This window comes from Amia ocellicauda, chromosome 21, assembly GCF_036373705.1.
Source record: "Amia ocellicauda isolate fAmiCal2 chromosome 21, fAmiCal2.hap1, whole genome shotgun sequence".
NCBI classification, from domain to species: Eukaryota; Metazoa; Chordata; class Actinopteri; order Amiiformes; family Amiidae; genus Amia; species Amia ocellicauda.
In genome coordinates, this window is record NC_089870.1 from 5461306 (window position 1) to 5485111 (window position 23806).

The window sequence follows — 23806 nt, forward strand, 5'->3', positions numbered from 1 at the left end:
TGACTGGTGTTCTAGGTGAGTGGTGTCTGCACTATGGATCGTGAGTGGGCCAAAGAGAGTCAAAACGGTGAATGATCTAGTAGTCAGAGTGCGACACATCAATGTCACTCACAATTTCCACTGTTATAATGGATTTATAATTACATTCGCATCTACAACTTCCTGCATGTGGCAATTATTTACTTTTTATTGTGTTCTCCTGGTGAAGATGTTAACAGTAGGCTTTAAAAACAAACAAGAAAAACATCTTAACCTTATTAAGCTGCAGAATTGTGGTCGGTGTCCTTTATTCACTGTATAACATTTGTCATATTTACAAGGCAAGAACAATAGTGGTAAAGGAAGAATAACCTGAAACCTGCAAACCCACAATGATTCTCAAAATGCTTTCTGGGAAGTCAACATAGAATAACAACTGATCATGCTTGCAGAGTTATGGAGGGATCTTTTCTTGTGGTTTTGTTCAGGCTAGGTTTTTTTTATACCATGTAAAATAAGAAAAGTATGTTTCTGTAGTAATGGAAAAACAAACTTATAGGCCTACTTCATTTCATCTCCTTTTTAACATGTAAGTAAACAATCTAGCAAAACAATCAATCAAACAAATGAGAACAAATGGGAATGAAGGACATTTGTTTGCAAGATGTGGCGGGCTTGTGTAAAGCTTTCATTACACTCCCGAGTGCCCCGGCGATAAAGAAATCTCATTAGTCACACAGAAGTACCCAAATAGTTTTATAGGACTGGAGGTGCTCGGTTGCCACAACTGTCCATTACAATCGTTTCAACTGGTACGCAATTCCATCAGGTCTACGCTTTAACAGATGGGCCTGGCTAATGAAAAGAGCTGTTTTAATTAGTCCGTCTGAAGACATTTATTCACATCGGAGGTCCCTCCCAATAAAGTTTCATTGACCAGGCATGATGCTGTTGGCTCCCAGCAGCCACCATCTGCTTGGTGGCAGAAAAAGACTGCAGGATAGCTGCTTGCGCTTCCCACTTCAGTGAGCCGGAAATAGGTTTAGAGGACGCAGTCGAGCTGCTGGCTGCAGGGGGCCACTGTATCGCCTGTGGCAGTCTCCACGGTCTCATCAGCAAGCATTAGATGCTTTGTAAGTGAAGAGACTACAATTTACATATGGCACTTGTATACGGAGTCAAGATTGACTTCTCTTGATATCTTCATTTCACAGTGAAGATGAATCAAATCAATCTACGCTATTGTCCTGGTATGATGGATTTTCTGCTCCACACTTGAATTTGAAGGCACCTGTTTCAACTGCTAAAGGTTAACTGAGGTAGAGGAGTCGTATTGGAGTCCTGTGGTCAAAGAAAATGACTTCAGTAGAGGTGAACACTGTTTTTCTGATGAAATGTCAGAACAAATGGAAAGGGTGTGCTCTGTTGCATGTTGGTGTAGCTGTGTAATCATACTAACTCTCATCTCCCTGTTAGTAGCCTAAATCCTTGTCATATTATTAGCGTACATCATTAAGCTTTCCTTGAAATTATATACCATATAACAACCAACACCCATTTTGCAACACTATGATTTTTGAGGCATAATCTATCCCTTAAAAGAAAAAAAAAGAAAAAACAGGCATTGACGTAATTGATTTAAAATATATATTAAATAAAACCTACAGCACTTTACTGACATACCTGTGGGTGAAATTGTACTTTGTAGAACTTGTGTGACTAGCAATGCTAACACACAGCTGTCACTGCACTATTTTTCACTCACTTCATGACTATCTCTATAACCTGGGAGAAAGCATGTATTGTATTTTAACCAAATGCCAACTTTGGTATTTTGTAAGTATGCATTCATTAAATAAGGGGCAACTCAATAAAGCTGTACTTGTTTTTCACTCCCACAGTTATTTGCTACAAATCGATTACACCTTTTCTTTTGGGGAAGGTGTAATGCATATTCCTTTCTCTCTTTTTATCAGAAAGAGCAAGCTGCTTGCACTGGCAGAGGGTGGAATGGATTTTTCTGCACCGTAGGAAGAAGCAGTGCTGTACTAACTGGCATTTTATGCTTTACTGCATTGTGCTATGAATGTCCAGGAGGTTATGCTTCAATTTGCTTCAGAATGTAAATGTAGAATGTGTTTCACAAACAGCAAAATTTTGATGTGGGGAGGGGGGTGGTGAAAAGGAAAGCTGCACCCCCTCCATGTTAGTCTTGAAAACTGGTAGAAAAAGGTTATTAGAATAACATTTCTGCTGACACGCAAGGAGGATATGATTGTAATTTGTACAACTGAATCCTAGAAAATGAGCAAAGAAATTATTCATTAAAACCACTGCCTCTTTTTTGTTAGGATCAGCACTCTGCATTTTATTATGGGATTATTTTTTTTAGGGCACGGAAATTGTGATTTGTCCGTTTTCTGATCTCAAGTTACTGCCGGAGGGTTAATGTAACATGTTGTCTGGAAGAGAGACTCCTGTTACACTTCTGTCAGTGTCATTTGCCAAGTTATCACGCTTAATCTGTCAAGGTTTTGACAAATTTAATGAGCTAATTCTAAAGCATCTTTTTCCCCCCATTGTTTAAGTCATTCAGCTTTTCTGTTTGCAGATGGTTTCGACTGGCAGGGACTTGTTCGCTGTTTGGAAAGTTCTTGTTTTACTTAGGATGTGAGTTTGAGATTTTCACAAAAGATCTGTCAGGTCTGTTTGTTCCCATGTTAAAAGGTGTTGTTGAGTTTGCTATCCCCTTGACTTTGTTTGCTTGATTCTGCTTTATGTGATTTTTGGCTCTAGGCTCTTGTCCACAAATAACATTTTTATAGCTTTTACGTTCTCTGATTGAAACAGTTAACTTACTACCACACTCTATCGCTGGCTTAGAAGTCGACAGCAATTCACTTTCATATTCTGTAAGATACTTTGTGCTTTGGCTTCCAAAACATTGATTAGAGGGTGCTGTGAAAAAAAACTAAGAAGATTGTGGAATGTGCTGTTCAGCAGTTGCTAAGAAAAAGGAAAAACAACAACAAATATGCCTTTATTGAATTAAAATGCATTTAAAAACTATTATGGTGACATGCCTGCAGTAATGTTTAACTTCATTAAAATGACTCGTGACTGTACAATACAACTGTCAATAACTGAACTTCATTGTCCTCATTATTACTATTGCATATATGACAGTTTTGAGATCAAAGCCTATTTATAACAAAGTATAACCATAGTTTAACCAAATTTAAAAAATTTTAAACTTCATATGTAGTTAATATATTCAGATACATTATACATGCTATTTTATTATTTTTATTTTAACCATTCATTACTTAACTTGTTTTACCCCTTTTCTTCACTCACCAATGACTGAACTTGGCTCACAGTTACAACTTCCACGTTTCTTCAGCAGGGATGAGACAATCTTCTGACACACACATTGTGAAAACACATCAGATATTTTTCTCAGTGCAGGCCCAGAATTGCTATTGTCTATCAAACCAATTAAATTATCTGTTGTAGATGGAAAAGCTAACACCCTGGACCTGGAGATGTCCAAGAAGCCATGGCATATGTGAGAAACTGAGTTTTCTCCTGTTGGCTTCTACCCACCCAGTGGTGCTTGGCTAATTTGGAACTTCTGACCAAAACCTGCAATTGCATAGACTGGATTCAAAACTAGGGAACATGGTTTTTTTTTTAACCTGTAATAGGGGTTTACTTTCCATTGCATAGTGTTTATCAATAAATGTAGTTTGGGAACATATTGGGAGCATGACAGGCAGTTTGTCGGGTCCTATGACATTTTCGTGTCTTGTGTAAAACTTGGTTTGTGCAGGAAGCCTAAAGATTTTGTAACTTGAATATGGAGTGCATGTCACGTCTCGCACCTGCCGATCCTCCTTTTGTTTTTACTGAGTTGACCAAGGTTTGAGTTGCCATTTAAAAATGAAACGTTGGCTTCTTTGCTGCTGACAAAGAGTCTGGAGGAGTGAAGCCGTAGCGTTATGAAAGATGGACTTGTGACACAGTAGAAAATCCTACTGATGAAAGACCAAACAGAAAAGTATATGAAAGTCCTTTGAAAGATTAAAAGCCAAAGTGGCTCTGTGATCGCAGGACCAAGGCGACTCTTTCATTTAAGAAGTGGAATATGTGGGAGCCAGAAGGTTAATTACTGTTCATGGAGGGATAGCGCTCAGAGTAAGCCTCTCTTCTTTCACTATGATTTTATCCTCGCTAGTGTAGCATTTGGAGATCAAAAGCATTAAAGATAGCCAGGGACTGCTATATGGCAACAGTTGCTGTAGTGTAGCATGTCTGGCATGTTGCTTGCTTCCCGCTGCTTGCTTATTTAAATTCACTGGCAGCTAAGCAAGCCTTTACTCATCTTTATTCAATAGCAGCCAAAGCAGGTGATGAATAAATACTTCCTTTTGTTTCGCTGATGCATAGGAAACTGATGCATTGTATTTTACCCTCTGAAATTAGATGAGACAAAGTTTTGGGGTACCCTAGATCCCGTTTTCCAAAACTAAAAGAAGGTGAAACAATAGATGCAGTAAGATGTTCTTTCTCTGTCCTGCATACATCAGGCAGTGTGCTGTCTTAGAGTTGGATTAATGGAGAAATAATTAAATGCAGGTCTTTTTGGCATGACTATAGTCAATGTGTAAATTATTGGTCTGTGAGAAAGGAAACCATGCCCTTATGATGAACTCCTCATCAGACATCGGCACCTTAAGCATAGTCAACAATTTGCCCATAGCAATTAGAGGTGTCCCTTACTTTTGTCTACTTATACATATATGCTGAATTTGCCCACGCAGTACACTTGGAAGGTGTGTTTTGGGCTTACTTTCCAGCAGCCTGACTGACTGGGGGCAAATGCAGCTTTCACTCATAAAAATGTCCGTCAGTTTTGTTTTCAAAACTAATCCACAAAAGAGAAATGTATATGGACAAGGAAGGCCAGTATGAAATGGTTTATTATTTTAAGGAACCCACTAACAACTAACCTGCAGTGTGTGTCTTTTCAGAATCCTTGCATTGACTGGCCCATGTATAAAATGTAACCGATACACTTAATCAATCAGTCTGGTTAATTGAAAAATGTTAAGATGAGAGCTTTGCTGAAGCTTGTGTCTCATTTGTATTGTTTTGAAGTGGATCATAAGCATCAGAACCTTGGTTAATGTTTTTGGTGAGAGATATTTACCAATTTTTATGTCACGCCATTCCCAGTTAAAATGATTCTAGTCAAAGCCATTATAATCACAACGTCAACATAACTGAAAATATATTGAAAGATAGCAATCAGTGATTATTGAAAAGTCCTGGTAATTATACATGTTACACCTCGTATGTATTTGAAGTGGTATTATTCAAGTTGGGAAAATTTAGTTTTTTGAGTAGAAACCACAAAATAAGGACGAAAACTGCAGTGTTCCTTTTATGTGCAAATTGGCGCAACATTAAAGTGCTCTCGGTTGTCAAGATACTTCATTAAGCAATCAGATTTTTCATAAGCCCTTGCACCCAGAGACATTATAAAGATTGTGACCTCCACACAGTCTTGGCTTTGTCATAACACCGGCACTTTCAAAGTCAAACCCAAGTATCCCATTTCCTTTGCAGTCGGGTTTCATTAGCATTACGGGCAGCTATGGCCTTGACGTGCTCCCTTACTTTGCTGCGTTGGCTACTGCTATTACCTCATTGTCCAAGTATTGAGCTAATTATGAAACGTGAGACTGGCTAACAGGCTGGATACCAGTTTCACTTATGAAGAGTGCACGGGCTGCTTTCCACTAATCAGCTTAACTCCAATTGCTTTGCGCATTTGCAGTTAATGAGCTGCCCAGGCCTGTTTTTTTTTTTTTTTTACTGGCCTGCAATAAAGGAAGTTCACATAGTCAAAGAAGGCACCAATAAAGCTGCTCTTTCATGCCTCTTGCTCGTTCAATGAGTGATGACGACCATACACGATAGCCCTGTAGGCATAGTTTCCCCTGTCAGGTCCTCAAATGGAACGAGGGAAGCAAAAAGTCATGGCAGAAGGTTAGGAAAGTTGCATTCCCAATCATTACTTCTCAAAGTCAGATTTTGTCTGTAATTGTACATTGTCAGTTTCATTTTTCAGAAAGTGGGGTGTGGGGGTATTTGGTTATCTAGATCAAATACTTTTTTTGTCTTGATACACTGAGGTAGATTTTAATATATTCTCTGTAAGTCTGCCATGCACTCTGTAGGAATAGATAATGTGAAATGCCATACTTTTTATTGCTGTTCAGCCTCCTGTTTCTCTGGCCCAGTTTCCATGTCACTGAGGACATTTAGGTCACCTAAATAAGAAAAGACCTCTATCCATTTTAGGTTGTTTGAAGCAAATGTTTCAATTAATTCCTTTCTCGACAAATCAATTAAAACATGAATGGATAAAAATGTTGACTGTCTTAGCATTACAATACCATCCACCATTGCGGCTAATAAAACTAACTCCCAGGTATTTTGTCATCTTTTACACCGTACCCAGTTGATTTCTTGGCATGAGCAACACGAGTTATCATGTGTGATGGGTGTGTTTTCCATCTTGAGTTCTTGATGTTGACCTGATCCATATCTGTAACCAATTTTTTCAAACAGAAACTGCATTCTGTTGAGCGGTTTTCCCAGAAGTGAATGCGCATTGGTATCTCATGAGTAGGAAACTACACATGGAATCTTGGCCATTGAATGCCTGGAAAATGTGCATATATATACATATATATTTTCTTTTCATCAATTTGTACTGTAAATATAAATCACACATGCATTTTAAAAGCTGTAATCATAGCCAATCTTCCCTGTAAAAAAGAAAATCAAAGGTTGCAATTCTATATTTCAGTCTCTTTAAGTGAACAGAACCACATTCAGTACCAGTACAAAGATGCAATTAGATGTCACAAGACCAAATACCTGCTCTGATAGGTTATCCCGGAACTAATTATTGTGCTTTACAGTATGGCAGATCACTTTAAGGGTGTCTCACAATAAAGAAGAATGAAGTCCCAGAGGGCATTAATATCAGAGTGTAAAGTTTAATGGATGCCCTTTCATGAATTATTTCATGTATAATTCTCTCAGTAAGGTAACATGAGCCATAAATTAACCATCAACACCCAACTAAGTGCATTACAGCTGTTTACCAACTATTTTAATGAATACACAAAAAGTGGATTTTTTGAGCATTTGCTGAAGTGCATATGGATGTGTGTGTGTGTGTGTGTGTGTGTGTGTATATATAATATATATAATATAATATAATAATATAATAATATAATAATAATATATATATATATATATATATACATACACTCACCTAAAGGATTATTAGGAACACCATACTAATACTGTGTTTGACCCCCTTTCGCCTTCAGAACTGCCTTAATTCTACGTGGCATTGATTCAACAAGGTGCTGAAAGCATTCTTTAGAAATGTTGGCCCATATTGATAGGATAGCATCTTGCAGTTGATGGAGATTTGTGGGATGCACATCCAGGGCACGAAGCTCCCGTTCCACCACATCCCAAAGATGCTCTATTGGGTTGAGATCTGGTGACTGTGGGGGCCAGTTTAGTACAGTGAACTCATTGTCATGTTCAAGAAACCAATTTGAAATGATTCGACCTTTGTGACATGGTGCATTATCCTGCTGGAAGTAGCCATCAGAGGATGGGTACATGGTGGTCATAAAGGGATGGACATGGTCAGAAACAATGCTCAGGTAGGCCGTGGCATTTAAACGATGCCCAATTGGCACTAAGGGGCCTAAAGTGTGCCAAGAAAACATCCCCCACACCATTACACCACCACCACCAGCCTGCACAGTGGTAACAAGGCATGATGGATCCATGTTCTCATTCTGTTTACGCCAAATTCTGACTCTACCATCTGAATGTCTCAACAGAAATCGAGACTCATCAGACCAGGCAACATTTTTCCAGTCTTCAACTGTCCAATTTTGGTGAGCTTGTGCAAATTGTAGCCTCTTTTTCCTATTTGTAGTGGAGATGAGTGGTACCCGGTGGGGTCTTCTGCTGTTGTAGCCCATCCGCCTCAAGGTTGTACGTGTTGTGGCTTCACAAATGCTTTGCTGCATACCTCGGTTGTAACGAGTGGTTATTTCAGTCAAAGTTGCTCTTCTATCAGCTTGAATCAGTCGGCCCATTCTCCTCTGACCTCTAGCATCAACAAGGCATTTTCGCCCACAGGACTGCCGCATACTGGATGTTTTTCCCTTTTCACACCATTCTTTGTAAACCCTAGAAATGGTTGTGCGTGAAAATCCCAGTAACTGAGCAGATTGTGAAATACTCAGACCGGCCCGTCTGGCACCAACAACCATGCCACGCTCAAAATTGCTTAAATCACCTTTCTTTCCCATTCAGACATTCAGTTTGGAGTTCAGGAGATTGTCTTGACCAGGATCACACCCCTAAATGCATTGAAGCAACTGCCATGTGATTGGTTGGTTAGATAATTGCAGTAATGAGAAATTGAACAGGTGTTCCTAATAATCCTTTAGGTGAGTGTGTATATATATAAATAGCAGGCAGTTGTAGAGCATATTCAATTTAGTGATCAATAAAGGCCAAAAGAATATCTGAATGGATTTATTTTGTTGTTGTATGGTAATGTCTACATTTTATTGTCATATTTAAATATGGACAGTAAAACAGCAGTTGCTCTGTAATGCAGATTCTTTTACACTGTGTACATTTCTAAACACTGAAGCACTGCAGAGTGATTAAAAACAATATCCTGACAGTGCCTGAGCCCTCATTTACTATTGAATTATTACCCCTGATTGGACAGGCTACCCCACATTTTATTTTCTCTTCTGTGCCTGATTTAATTTTATTCACAAGAAGAGAAAGAGACTCTTCTTTAGAATAGATAGAACAAGAGGCATCTTTCCTATCAATATAATAATCTGGTAATTCAGTGTTTGTTGTTCCATAGTAACCAACATTTAAATGGTTTATTGATTAATTCAATGACAAATTTGACCAAACGTGAGCAAGAAGTCAATTTATTTTATGACCACTCTCTCCTTCAGATGATTTTAAATATTTAGACTTTTGTTAAAACAGATATTTTTCAAACATTTAATGAGATCTATTTATTACATGACAGGAATTTTAAAAAAGCCCAGATTAATTTTGAATGATCTATCGGTGCAAACTGCATTGATCAGGGTTGTAGTTGAGATGTGATAGGAAGCAGTATTAAATAACTTACTTCTAAACCGACAGGAATGACCATCTGGTGTAGTGTGTGTGTGTGTGTATATATTTATATAATCTCTCTGTCTATCTAGAGATTTTTAAAGATGTTCTAGAAAGTACTCTAAATGTAACTGTTTTTAAATTTCTTAGGATTATACCACATTGCTGGATTGCAAAGTAGTTTGAAAGAACTGTCTGGCTGTTTGGAAGAAGGTGATGTTTTGATTCTTAGTCATGGTAAATACATGCCAGGGAACCATGGTACCACAGGGAAATCACATTTCTGCTCATTTCAGTTGCTGCACAGACCCCTTTCCAGTTATGCATGATTGTGATTTTACTTTATATTAACAACTGACGTGCTGTTGTACGCAAGAAAAGTAACTGATAAAAAAAAAAATTACCAGGAAGAAATAAAAATGAAAACTGTTATAACTGGAAGAAAATAGTGACTGCATAACAGCTTAATGTTAGTAACATTATAGGAAATAAATCTCCTTATACACAAGCATTTACATTTTAGACAAATTTCCAGATTCTCACAATTGCCGATTTTGGCATGGCAAAACTACATAGCAGGGAGAGATGATGAGTTCAGCTCTGATTGCAAGTGCACATCACCTCTTCAATCAGAGTTATTGTGGATGACTTTCTCTTCACGTCCAGATCTGTAGCAAGTCTTTGCAAAGCCTTATCTCGCCTATTGCCTACCCTAACCAGGGATTGAACTGTAGACAGCCTGGATCTAAAAACATCTCTGCTTCCCCATAAAACCATTTGTTTTGGTCCGTCTCTCTGTAATGGGCAGATTAACAATATAAACCCCCTGTTCCACAGTGCTGCCAACCACAACTGTTGGAGGGCCTCGTCCAATCTGCTAGGAACAAGCTGTTTGATTTTTCTGCTCTATCTGTGGGCTTCGGTACATTGCAATTATCTTTTAAATGCCATTCTGTCTGGTTACAGTCAAAAGAATACACCACAAAGCATTCAGAGTTCTCTTAATGCCCAATGATATCACCCCACTAATGGGGTAAAGAAGACCAAAAGGTTGGTCAATAGTGGAATGTAGTTGGCTAGCCTGGCGGTTTGTAATGTGACCTGATGTTACGCTACTGTCAAATCTGAGCTTTTCCTCATTTGGCTACGCTTAGCTGGCTGTGCTTTATGATTTGCAATTTCTGATGCCAGATGTTTACCTTAGTTAATATTGTTGAAGCTGCAGCAAAACCCCCGAAAAACTAAATCCTGTCTCTGTTCCTACCAAAAACTTTCCACACACCTCTTACCCTCATAACAAGGAAACAGAATGATCCAGGAATGTTTTCCTAAGCTCTCTTACTAGAGTTTGCCTGAATGATTGTCAGAGGTGCACATGCTTTTAAAGGCAGCATTTAGCTTTGTTGGGTGATTTTTAAGTTGTTGCAGTGGTAACAATCCCACACTGCTGTTGAATTCTATTTTAAGTCCACAGCAAATATTATTGGTGAGTTGGGCATCGTCTTCTCAGTCAGTGATCTCTGGCCGGTGGATTTCTATGAGCCAGACATATGCCTGGAAGACTTTTTGGTTGAAACAGCAGTTGTCAGACCCCCACAGCCACAGTTGTTCATGAATATGGATAGCAAGAAAGTCTCAATGGTATCATTAATGTGCCACAAGTCAATATAAATCATATCAACATAAAAATCCAAATGCTTTGATAACAGTTGTGCGGCAACCCATTGATTAGAAAGGTTAGGCCATTAAAAAAGAGAGCTTGAGTGGTAGCATTTTAAAAAGTGTACATGTTTATTAACACCCTTTGTAAAACCAAGAATAAAATATTTAAAAATGATGAATAGCATCTGATGGTGTATTTTTTCACAGAAACCAAATGTATGTTTGTTGCGATTCTCATTTTCATCAAAAGGTGTAATTGAGCATCACATCCATGGAAGAATGTGCATTTGAATTATGTCCAGGGCTATGTGTGGTAGAATACATTGAAACTATTTATCTTAATATTCAAATTTGAATTATATTTGCCTTTCACTGAATCTGTGGGGATGCTATATATATGTAGCATCCCCACTGAGATATATAGGTAGATATTAATTTTCATCCTCTTCTCTTCATGCCCAAAATCTAAAAAGAGAACAAACAGGCCTAGTTGATTTCCAATTTATTTAATTACAGGAATGGGTTTAGGATAGTGTATTTTAAAATGTTTATTGTAGTTGATCTGTCAGAACCAAAGATGGATTGTAGCCTCCCTTTTAAGCTTTAACTTTAATTAAAAGGCATTGTTAGAGTTTCTCATATGTGTCACATCTCATATTGTTTGTGAAGCATCAAGACCGTTCACAGCAAAAGAAAACTGATAGCTTTTGTTCCCCGCTCTTGGAAAACTGTAGCTCTAATTTGTTTTCATTCCCCAGCTGGGTTTCTGCGGATTAGGTGCATCTTTTCCCTCCTAACAGCCGTTAATTGTACTCGTTCAGCAGTTTATGAAGAATTGCCCGGGATTTGTCGTGTGCACCTTGTAGACTTCCCCTGCGTTTGTTTTCCCATGATGCCACACATCATTACATTCTGGATATAATTAATCCATGTCAGGAGAAAATTACTAATTGCAGCTGATACCTTACTTGTTATGTACTAAAATCTCAGAAAATTCCCGATCCATTTTTTTTTTTCTTAACATATGACATGCATTTTAAATTCTATGCCGGTCAGGTGAGAAAGCAGTTACCAAAGCATTCATGTTAACCCTTTGAAGGCTGGGCCCGAAATAGTCAGGTTCAATAGTTTGTTTTCTTCAAATTGCATTATTTAAAATGCCTCCGAAATAGCTGTTTTGTTTAGTACAGATATGCATAAAACAGTCACATTAACTGAAGGAAAGTGTAGGTTAACTTTAACCTCAGATTTGTTTGTCATAAGGAGCAGAAACAGGGAGACATTTGTTTCTGAGCACCAAATCCCTTTTAGTTTGTTTGTGGTGGAATTGAAATGGTTGTTTCAATCAGTTTTCACATTCAGTAAGTTTCCATAAGAGACTAATTTACCTGATACAGTTACACATCAACAGTGAAATGCTTTGCTGAGCTCTGTGTATTGAATTATTTTAGTGTCCATCTAATTGTAGCTATAGACTAGACTGTTGCATTCATTTATCTAAATGTTAAGCCCTTGATTCTGCTCTTCTACATAAAGTCCAATAGGTTACAAGGTTACAGTTGGATTTTCTTGCACTTGAATAAATTAAAATAACAAACCCAACATCAAATGTTACGTACAGAGATGATTCTGAAGAAGGATGGTAACTTCAAATTATTGTTGTCCAGGAAAGGAAAAGCACACATATGATACATATATACTATTCATGCAATGCAAAAAAGGGAAGATTTTGTTCCCGTCTTCCACTTCTAACAAAGAAAGAGTCTACTCCCTACTATTATCTGATGGTTTGTCATTACTACGACTTTCCGAAAAGTGCATGGGAGACAGGCTCATGTAGAGATGACAATCATCACTAAAAGGCTCTTGATAAAGCACCTAATCGGCTGTACACACTACTGTCTGTGTCTGCCAGACGCCTGCCAGCACTGAGCGCTGATTATCCGAACACTGCAGTTTGTTTTACACACTGGTGCCAAGGGGAAAACCCATTTCTTTACTCCTTTACATGAGCTTGGGCTGTTTTGTGCTCTCCATTCTCATGTCTGTTACCAAGCTAGCTTAATCACTGGCAGACATTCATTGAAAACAAAGTAACATTGTCTTTGAAACTTTGATGGGGGCCAGAAGACACTTGAACCTCAGAATGGTGACTGTGTTGCTATTGGCAGTTATGAACGTATGCTTGCAAATGCTTGCCTTTGGGTAATATTTAAGACAAGTTTAGACTCCAGTCAACCTAAATGAAATGATTGGATCCATCTTTTTTTGCCATTCATGATGTCTGTGTTTTGACAGGTTTCTTTTCACATACAGGGTGTACCAGCACCCCCCATAGAGGGTCTTGCCCCTAGGGTTGTGACGAGGTTTGAATCCGCATTCACAGATGTTGAACTTCGCAAATGTTTAGCAAATCCGAACTCCGTCGAATACTAAACCAAACTAATTCGAATTTGTAGCAAAATATTTGTGTCTACCATTGCAACATGCACACGCATGAAGTCAGTCTGCTCATTCACTCAGTACGGTCCAGATGTTGTTTTACAGAGAGAAGGGATGATGTGATTGTTACAGATAGGGCTGTAATGCTGTCGGAGTGCACCAGACCAGAGCTCCGCTCTGGCTCTTAAAAATCCGTTAAGGCTGAACTCCACCACTGACACAGGGGTGTAGTGGAGCCGGGTGGGACTCAATTCTAAATATTTAAAATTATTAATAAATGTATTTAAAACATTTCGTGGGGTATTTGTATGAAATAATGTAATGAGAATAAGTAATGAAGCCTGCTTATTAACATAACAATTCATATAAAAACTGCATGCAGCACCAACTCCTTTTAATTCCGCAACTACACCACTGGAGGTGACTACATATTTTGGTGAAACTATAATTCAATGAAAGGAAAGACTGTTGTTGTGGAAAAGTGCAACTCTCGTGTGGGTTTTGCAGGAAAATACCAGAAAGGCTGGTTTACATGCTTCAGAATAACACTTAAACACTTCCATCATGGAATCCATGGCTGTCATGTGACAGTGTGTTCAAATTAAACTGGTAGCTGTGTCTTGTGGCTTTAATACTTTGTACTAGTGTTCTAAAGGTAGGATTACAACGTGATGTAAATTATCTAATGGTACACAAAAGACCCACAAGTTAGAAAGCATAATGATAATAAAAAAAAAAAAGCTTTGCACATTATTAACATAAATTACAACATTGCTAACAATTAAACGTCCATCGGCAACTTACTTTACCTTAAAATCTCATACTTCTATAATGCGGTAATTTAAGGATATATATGATTTAATACTGTTTATATTTGGAATGTGTGTGCTTTTTCATTTTTCCTCATTTTTACATCATTTACTCGAGTACTTGGGTGTGACCCTGTCCTTCTCTGGACGTTTTTTCTTGAGCACATAACTTATGCCAAACCTTCCCGTGCATCATCACTTCACAGTTAAACCCCTGCATGTCAACCCCCCCTGTCATGCTCATCATCTACTGCCCAACAGAACACAGCGGCTTGTTTTCTTTTAGGCTGATTCACTTCTCTGTGCCATGGCAGCACAGTTTACTGATTGAAGACCAGCTGAGCTCAGCTATGTTCTTCTGGGTTCAGTAGTTTGATAACATCTGCCCTTTGAGACTGAAGTGGCCGGTCCACAAAGAATAATTGAGTATGGTCCTTGGTCCTCGGGCCTCCTTCTGCTCCGTGGGGTACGATAATGGTCAAGTAATTTAAGTGAAATACAAATGACAGAAAAAATCACATTCGAAAACCCACATTAGTCCCCGTTCACACTTATTAGGCCGGGCCTGGGCTGCCTCAAATTTAGTCCGGCTTTTTTCAGACACTCCGTTCACATTTGTGGTTTTAGGAGGCCTAAGTGCGTTCACATATGCAGGCAAAAAGGTGGCCTAAACGAAATGCATGCCGGGAATAAACAAATCTGCTCAAACAAACCAGACGCATGACATTAGGTCTGCTTACAGGTGTATGTGATGTATTTATAATCACAACTTATTAATATTGATGTAAATATATAGGCTATTGATCGGTTCTATATTTTCTTTGAAAGTAATCTTAACCCTTTGCAGACGAAGCTTTCTAATATAATTTAAAAATGTGCTGGTTCAATGGGGAATCGAATTTATATATTTCCCTTTTCAAATGTCTATATTCGGTTCTGCAAATCTAAAAGTGCTGTTATACAATTCACCCGAAAGTGAAGCACCTTTATTAGGACATCCACATTAAATCACAAAAAATCGTATGCATTAGTATGCAATCGTATGCATCTCAAGCAGCCTCTGTGTTTCGTCTATAGTTATATAGCAGACAGCAGCGCTGTGCACTTCCTGCGGTTTCTGTTTTAACTTTATCTTCCGTCCACATTGTAAACAGTGCTTTAATTTCTGCATCGTCCTAGTTTTTACCTCTAACGCTGGCATTTGTGATTGTACTGCTCAGCTCAATATAATCGCATTTCGGATTGGATAGTAAACAGCTGGTCTCATTTAAAAATGCATTGATTTGAATGGAAACCTGCTTCCGTTAAATTTATATCGTTTTAACACAAAATTCGGATAATTAATAAAGTTACCTGGTCACGTGTAAAATGCATGCTGTTAAATTCCAGACTTCAATCATACTTAGTACAAGAAAAAAAACAATAGCAAGTTTACCAGCTACACACTTTGATTTTAATCGACCGAGTAGACTGTTTACATCATTATAACTAAATTATTACTATTTTTTTAATATATATAAAGATGTGAGCTAGCGAATTTAAGGCTATAGATCGATATGACATTCCAACACATTCACATTTAGGCCGGCATTAGGCTGCCTCAAAAGATTTAGGCCAGGTCAAAAAGCGGGACTAGTTTTGACCCGGCCCTGGGCTCGCCTATATCTCAAGTGTGAACGGGGTCCTAGACTCCCAAATGGTCCAACTGTAACATCTGCCCTATGAACTAAAATCATATAGTGTCTGCTAAAGGTTACTATGGCTTTTGATTGTTTGTATAAGTGAGAGACTGCATGTGCAAGATCACAATTAAATAGATTAGATTTGCAGTCCAACAACTGGGATATGGTTTGTGTATCCTCTTTCAGTCCTGTTTATACAACATGTGGATACGAGTCAGCAATCAGTTGTGATTAGCTTTTTTTTCCCCTCTAAGAAACACTGGAATTTAATTTGAATACATTTCATGTTTATATCAGCTGCTTGAAAAAAGTACGACTGTAGATTGGCCCTCAGAAAGAAAAGTAACGAGTTTTATATTATGAATATGATGCCTTCATTATGCATGGGAGGAGAAAAGATGTTTTCTCCTTGAGCAAGTGCTTCAACTAATGTTTGCCTCACTGATGTGTGTCATGTTTAAATGCAATTTTGTGAGTGTATGCACATGTTGCTTTTGTGTTCCACGCCATTTACTTGGATAATGTCTTTTTAAAAACCAAAGACGCTTACTTGGAAATTCATTGAAGGGTTTCTGCAGATATAAACAAGGCTGAATAGGGAAATTCTAATGGGACAGCCCTGTTTAGTTCCTTGAATCCACATTAAAGCAGAATAGATTTTATCTATCTATGGGCAAGGTCAGCTGAAATCTGTGTGCTGTTATCCCTGTGAGGATTTGTTCTTGTGATCAGTACATTTATTATTTGTGTTAATGAATGTATTTAACAAGCAGTACTGTAGCCAATGGAGAGAGATTCATTATATTTGCAAGTAATTAAATGAAATTGGAAAATTTTTGGCCACATTCCTGATCACAGCTCTGCCGAGTTTATTTAGCTATGCAATGCACACTTGGTAGAAAGGAGACACTCTAGGACACATACATTACTCTTGAAACAAGTTGCAGCAATTTGGAGAAATATCTGTAGTTAATGCTTCCAAAAATATACATTTGTTTGTTCCCTTCATTCATTTGAAGTCTCATAAACGGCTTGACTGCTCTAACATAAACCTACAAATTTCATTTTTGAGCATTTACCATTTGTAATTATGAACTTCTGTCCAGTTAATTTCAGTGCTGTGGACCCACGATTGATGTCAACACGTAAGATTTCTATTTCCATTTAATTGTTGTGTTGCACTCTCAAGCAAATGCATCTGAATCCCTGAAAAAGGGCATATTGGGATTTGCTGAAATCTGGCGCGTGATTCGCGAGCCGCTGCATGCACTGCTGCAGCCCGAATATGAAAGACGAGGGAAGGATTCTTGAAAGTGTCTCTTCTAAAGTTCAATTGGATTGCTTTGTGGGGGGTGTAGTATTAGAAGTATTTACATCAGAAATGTATATATTTATAATGTATGCACCATACATACATACAAAATTTATAAACCATGCAAAGCACTGTGGGAAGGAATAACACAGCCTTGGCATGGTGTTGGTTAGTTGAACTCTCTTGCATGCACCTCTGCCTTTCTCTGTTGATTTCCTTTCCACATTTTGCAGTAGTAGCTCTACTCCGCTAATGAGGACTTTGTTCATTACCCCCCCCCCCCCCACACACACACACACACAGGACTTGCTGTCTCCATCCTTTCTGTTTCCCTATTCATTGCTTTCTTGTTTTGCTGCATTTCAATAGGAATATATATTGGGAGAGCTTTTGGGTCATTAGCACATCTTCCATCTCACAAAGCAGTCATTACTTGAATCAACACCATGATAAAAAGGGTCATAATATATACCGAGGTTTCATTCATCTCGCGCTGATGCCAATATGTGCGCAGGAGATATGTCCAGCTCATTAAAACCGGCTCCGCTATTCATGGCAGTTTTACACTTGCTGCTAATTCTAGGCAGACAATTAAATGGGATACACAAGAATCAATGGAATGGCTTTGCGCAGCATTGAACAGTAAATGTTGGCTTCCCATACATTTCAGTAATAAAAAGCCCTATTGCTGATTAATAAACTTTTCTGTTTTTTGTATTTTGTATTTTCTCCCAGTCGCTTCTCACGCCCTTTATATATTTGATGTGCCAGGAAAAAAGGATGTTTAAATTACTTTGAATGGCCTTCAAAATTGTATTAAATTATAAAACCTCCAATTGAGGAAGGTGAAGTAAGCTGGTAACTAATTTCCTTATTTAGGCCACCTCAAATACATTAGTCCAGCTGAATTTTCAAAAAGCCAATAAAAGCAGAATAAACTGCATTTCTAAAGTAATTCGTCATGTGATGAAGGTGGGGTAAGAAGGTAAAAGTTCTGCAAGAAATGCAGCAGTTCGAGCCCTTGGATTTAAACACTGTAGTTAGCCTGGGCTGTTCTTGCCTGTGCTTTGATTTTAACGTATACATTCACATTATAATCTGGAAAATACAGAAGCAAAGAGAGAGAACAGTCCGATTTTTAAAATAATGTTTAAAATGTCAACGACACTGTTTAAAAAGACAACATGAAATAACTACAGTAAGACCACTGAAACAAAAGTTGTAATTTCTTTGTAATGCATTCTTTTTAGTAGGTGTAAATGAAAAGAGAGATTTAAAACATTTAATCTTGCTACTACAGCCACTATGACAAAGATCTAGGACTTTCTTTGCCAATATTAATGTAAATAATCTGTCTTGACTGCATCATAAGTGTCAAGGTTTATTAACTTAAACTAAGCACTTTTTTCTTTTTGGAATGGACTCTGAGCTGCCAAATCTGTATCGTTTGGAATTCAGCTAAACATCTGAATGCATAAAAGTAAAGCACCGGGCTTTAACTGGGTATTTGTGACTCAGTGTGCTGAGATCTGTGTTTCATGTACCAATTTGTGCAGTGGTGCTGCATTATCTTTGTGTGCCAACAGGCAAAATCCATATTCTGTGAAGGATGATGAAAACAACAGAAGCTTGCTACAGAAGAGTTTGGGTGCCCTGGGACTGTTATTTCCCTCAGTATAAATGCACTTATCTCCTACAGCATTGCAAGTTGGCTGTTAATAGTTGCCGATACAAGCTGTAAGGTACTCTTTAACAAACATATTCTCTGATAATACCAATTCCTGCTAATTGCAGCGATAAAATGAGAACAAGATTTGCTTCTTTCTTTTCCGTCTCCTGGTGGAGGTTTCTTGAAAGTGGCCAGCCTGTGGCAGAGAAGATAAGAATGACTTATTCTTAATCCAGCCACAAGTGTTCTCTTCTCATTCTTTTCTCTAGTAATTCAGACGCATAATACACCTCTGCTCAGTGGTGCAATGTTTTAGTGGGAAATGCAATTAATTAACAACCGAGCATCACAAATCCCAAACTCCCTTGCAATAAACTCGGGATGAATGCTTGCAAATAGGGCATACCCTAGTAGTGTAACTACCAGCAAAGTTGTTTCAAATGTCTGTGTGCAGCCAGCTTTCACTCTGTGGTCATTGCATGGTACATTTTACAAAAAGAGCAACTGAAAACTGCACTGTCAATTCATTAAAATGTAGTTACATCTCTGGGAGTCGGGGGAGGAAGTTGAAAATGGGAAGTTGTTTTATATGATTATTTCTTGTCAATTGAAGTAGGCTATATATTTGTGAAAATACTAAGGATTCATCATCTGCAATTTAGTTCCATGCACCCACCACACTTCACATAACGAAGTACCCAGTATCACAGCCTTCTTGGCTGACCCTTTCTTTTGTACACTAAAACAGTTGGTGTTACATACATGTTAGTCCCCCTTTTTCTGGTTATTGGGGTGTCCATGAACACAAAATATGTTGAGTATATGGAGTGGAAAACTAGGAACATCCTAATTGCTACAAAATCCCCTTTTCAGCACTTTGTCTACTGCTGTGAAGATGTAATCCAGAAGCGCACATCACTGGCAATATAAAGGTTCTGTTGATCCTCTTTGTAATCCGTCTCTATTTCTATTTATTATGACACACATACACACACAGACAGTATAAAAGAACAGTAACTGTATGCTTTGCATTCAGACTGTTCATATGAGTAGCAGGGACATAACTTTGTAAGTATGGAAACGAACACAGGATCATTATTGAGCCTAAGGATGAAATTAAGGATTTAAAGTAGGCTCTAATGGTTTACTGAAATCACAGAATACCTCGGCAGCCTAATGCGGTTTTATCATTTGTGTGACAGAGAGTGAGGTACAATATGTTGCTCTAACATGCATGCTGCTCAGTTCCCTCCCAAGCCAGTATGAAACCCAAATCCTTCTAATGGCATGTGCTGCATAATAATCATTTCAGAAATTACTGCATGATCAGAGAGACATATAGGGCCTCTGTGAGATGGAATTAGAACAAATACATTAGAAGTAATTTAAATTAGAAGTGTATGTATATGTGTTTATATAAGTGTGTGTGTAAATATACATGTATGTTTGCATTGCCATATTAATATTATACCTTTCTCTGATTGTTTTAATGCTTATTTCTCTCAAGAAGATTATATCTATCCTAAATGTATTTAAAGTGACTATAACCAATCTATTGAACTTTACATTGTACTTTTTAATGAGTGTCTGTAAGCTTGTGTAATGTTTCCTTAACAATGTGATGCTGTATTAAATTCCATCAGTTGATAGATTTAATTTTATAGAGCATATTTTCTTTAATTCTTTGGAGATGCTTAACATAGTTTTGTGTTGCTCAGAAGTACAATGCATCTTGTAGGATACTGTGTAAAGATGCTCGGTCTCAATACACTGTCTTATTATTACTTTTTTTTTATTTCCTTTGGGAGGTTAAACTGTGTCTTTTCAATATCATTTAAAAAAGGTGGATTGTGTGACTTGCTGCAAAATGAAGACTGCTAATACAATATACGTCAATTTATGTCCATATTTCCTCACTCGTCTGTGAACTTGAGTGACAAAATCTAAAGCTGCTATTGGCACAGTGATGTGATTACTATTCTAGGTTGAGTACTAAATCTGTTATTTAGCTCAGTAAATATTTCTAAATTAGATTATGGCTGATCTTGTTTTTCAAGGTTTAATGTATCTGCCGTGTGGCAAAGAACATGACCGACTTTTCATGCCTTTCACATGTCTTTCACCGAAAAATTAGTTTATTTGTGCCAACATCAGTTTGCCTCAGAAATCTACCATGGTTGAGATACGGTCGATGGTCCTGCTCCAGAGAGGCAAAGGAAAAGGCAAAGTGGGCGATTGAAAATTACATAAATGACTGTTTGGCTTTAATTGGAAATGCCATCTTCAGATCAGAAACCGAAAACTAAAAACATGGATTGATGGAAAATGGGGAAATAAAGATTCTCCATTATTAATAATAAAAATGAATGTCCTGAATAACTGCAGTAACTATATGTCTCTACTAAATTTGTATTGTAAACTAGACCTTATTTTGTATCCAGTGTGCTTTTATAACTTAAGATAATTCAGCTATGTTGTATTGCCTTTCTATTTATGCGTACCTGTTTCTGTATTCATACAAGTCAGGTAACTTTTTTAATTGTTAAAATATAAATCTATCCATCTTTTAAATCTCAACTTTCATTTAATTAATCTTTAGGGTCAGAATGTTGGTTTTATGACTGGGATAAAACATTTTATTTATTTATTTGTCTCTCATAACCATACTAGTGGGGGTGGGAATGGGCAGTGGGCCTAAATGAAATAATGAAAGGGGGATGTTTTTTTTTTTAAATCAATAGATTTATAATCAAATATCCAATAATCCTTCAGAATATTGCCAACAGCCATCGTTTCTGTGTACAGATGTGTAAGAAGTCTGGTCGGTACATTTTAATAATTTATTTATTAAGCCTACAGTATAGTGTCTGAGTTGAAGCAGACAGCCTCAATCGGAACAAACATCGTTCATGGAGATCTTATTAGCACTCAAGGTCAAGAATGAAAAGGCCTTGTGAGGCAGAAATATGCATTCTTGATGAGGCTAGACAATCCTTTTAATGAAATTACTGACTTGAGGTACGGGGGAGAGATGTGATTGTTTCTGTATTACAAGAGAAGGCAGAGGTGTCTCCCGACTCTTTTTCACAGGGTAAGCCATGCGCTATTATATCTCAGTGCTTTATAGTGAATAAAAGGAAGGGGAAAGCCCTTGGGCTAGAGACTTGACATCAAATGAGAAAATAATGAGTATACTGGAAGATTTCATAGGAATTCATTACGATTACCCACAAGCAGGTCTTCTGCTTGTATCCTTTCTAGTCTAGTTATTTTGAGAGAATCTAAGCAATTGCTTGTCTTGCGTATGGCATGTCAACTGACATACTGTACTGGCAGTGCATGAGCACATACTGCAGTCCACCCTGAATACTGGATTTCTTTTATATTATGGATTATAAGAAGCTTAGTGGTTTTGGTGTGTGAAGCTGAAATTGTTTGAATGAAACCAGCATCACTGATTTGGCTGGTAACAAACAAATAGATCAAACCCAGTATTAAATTAAGAGTCCATCCATCAGTATGAATAGAATTGCCCGGTTTTTCCACAGTCCCTGTTCACTCGGGGTATAACGGTCAGCCTTCTGTTTGTAACTGGTCGTTTTGGTTTCTGGTGCCATGTGCTAGTTGTTGTATTGCGTATGTCAATGGTGTGTATGTGTCCTGATACTAATTTAAAAGTCATGCATGCATTATTGAGCTTCATTTGTGTTATTACTTTGAAATACAATTTGTGGTCTTCATGCAGATATGTTAGATTTTAACTGAGAACTAATTCCCTATTATTTCCTTTCTTCCTGTTTATTTGTTTTGATCATGTGGTTATATTTTTTCTTCACCAGAAAACCTTAGTCTGGCATACATTTGCAGAGGAAACAAATTGGCCATAATGTTATTGATCGCATATAAGAAGGGCAACTGTCCCAAGAGGAAATCTGTAATGACTGAATTACACTATTCTCCCTCCCTGCCCTCCCTTCTCTACAAAAATGGAAATGGTACTCTGATAATTGATACAGCCAAGATTAAACAATGATTTAGAATGAGCGATTTATTTATTTATTTTTTACCATACACACCGCCTTCAGAAAGATAGATTAAAAGGCTTCAGAAGGTTAAGGAGCAAAGGGGATACACAGATCAGTGATCATGGTCACTTGTTTAAGAAACAATCTTTATGGCATGATTAAATGCATGCAGTGCAATCACAAATAGGAAAAGAATACCGAGACATAAGGCCCCTGAAGTGCAAATAAAAGTATAGAGAATAAAAAAGAAACATGAATTGTAATTTCTTGTAACCCAATTGGAGACAGAAAAAAACTAACAACAACAACAACAAAAAAACGAATGTATAAGGTAATCTGCTTCAGGTGCTATTGTCTTTTTGGCATTTCAATCACTGAATGCATTGGGAGGGCACTGAGGGGTTTGGTAGTACAAGGAAAAAATCCTTTATATTAAAATAGTGTTAGGACTGTGCATTCAATTATGTAGATGTGCGACCTTTGTTGTTCCAGGAAAAGACATGTGAATCCCAGATCGGCTCTTCTGTGCTCTTCCTCCCCTGACGTGGTGAGCTTTTGATGATCTTGCGCCCAGTTTTTCCAGTGCACTTCCTCTAACAACCGGTCTTTTCAGGACAAACACAAAAACTCAATGCAAACTCTCAAACTCTATTCCTTTAAGTCAACCCATGAAAGAGCAACTGTTATTAGGAGGAACTCAGCATGTCAAGAAGGAGTTATTGACTGAATGTTACAAAGGAAAGGGGGGAAACTGCCACCTTTTTATTGATGCCTTGTATCTGTCAAGTTTATATCAGTACCAAGTGAGCTTATTTATGTGAAAAGCTCCGTATACTGTAGGTTTTGATTATAGCTGACCCTATTTTGTGGCAAACCGTTTACAATGAGCATGTTGCATGCTCTGCTTTTTATTCTGAGCAGACCAATGCAATTTTCTCCTTCATGCTCTGTCAGTTTAGATA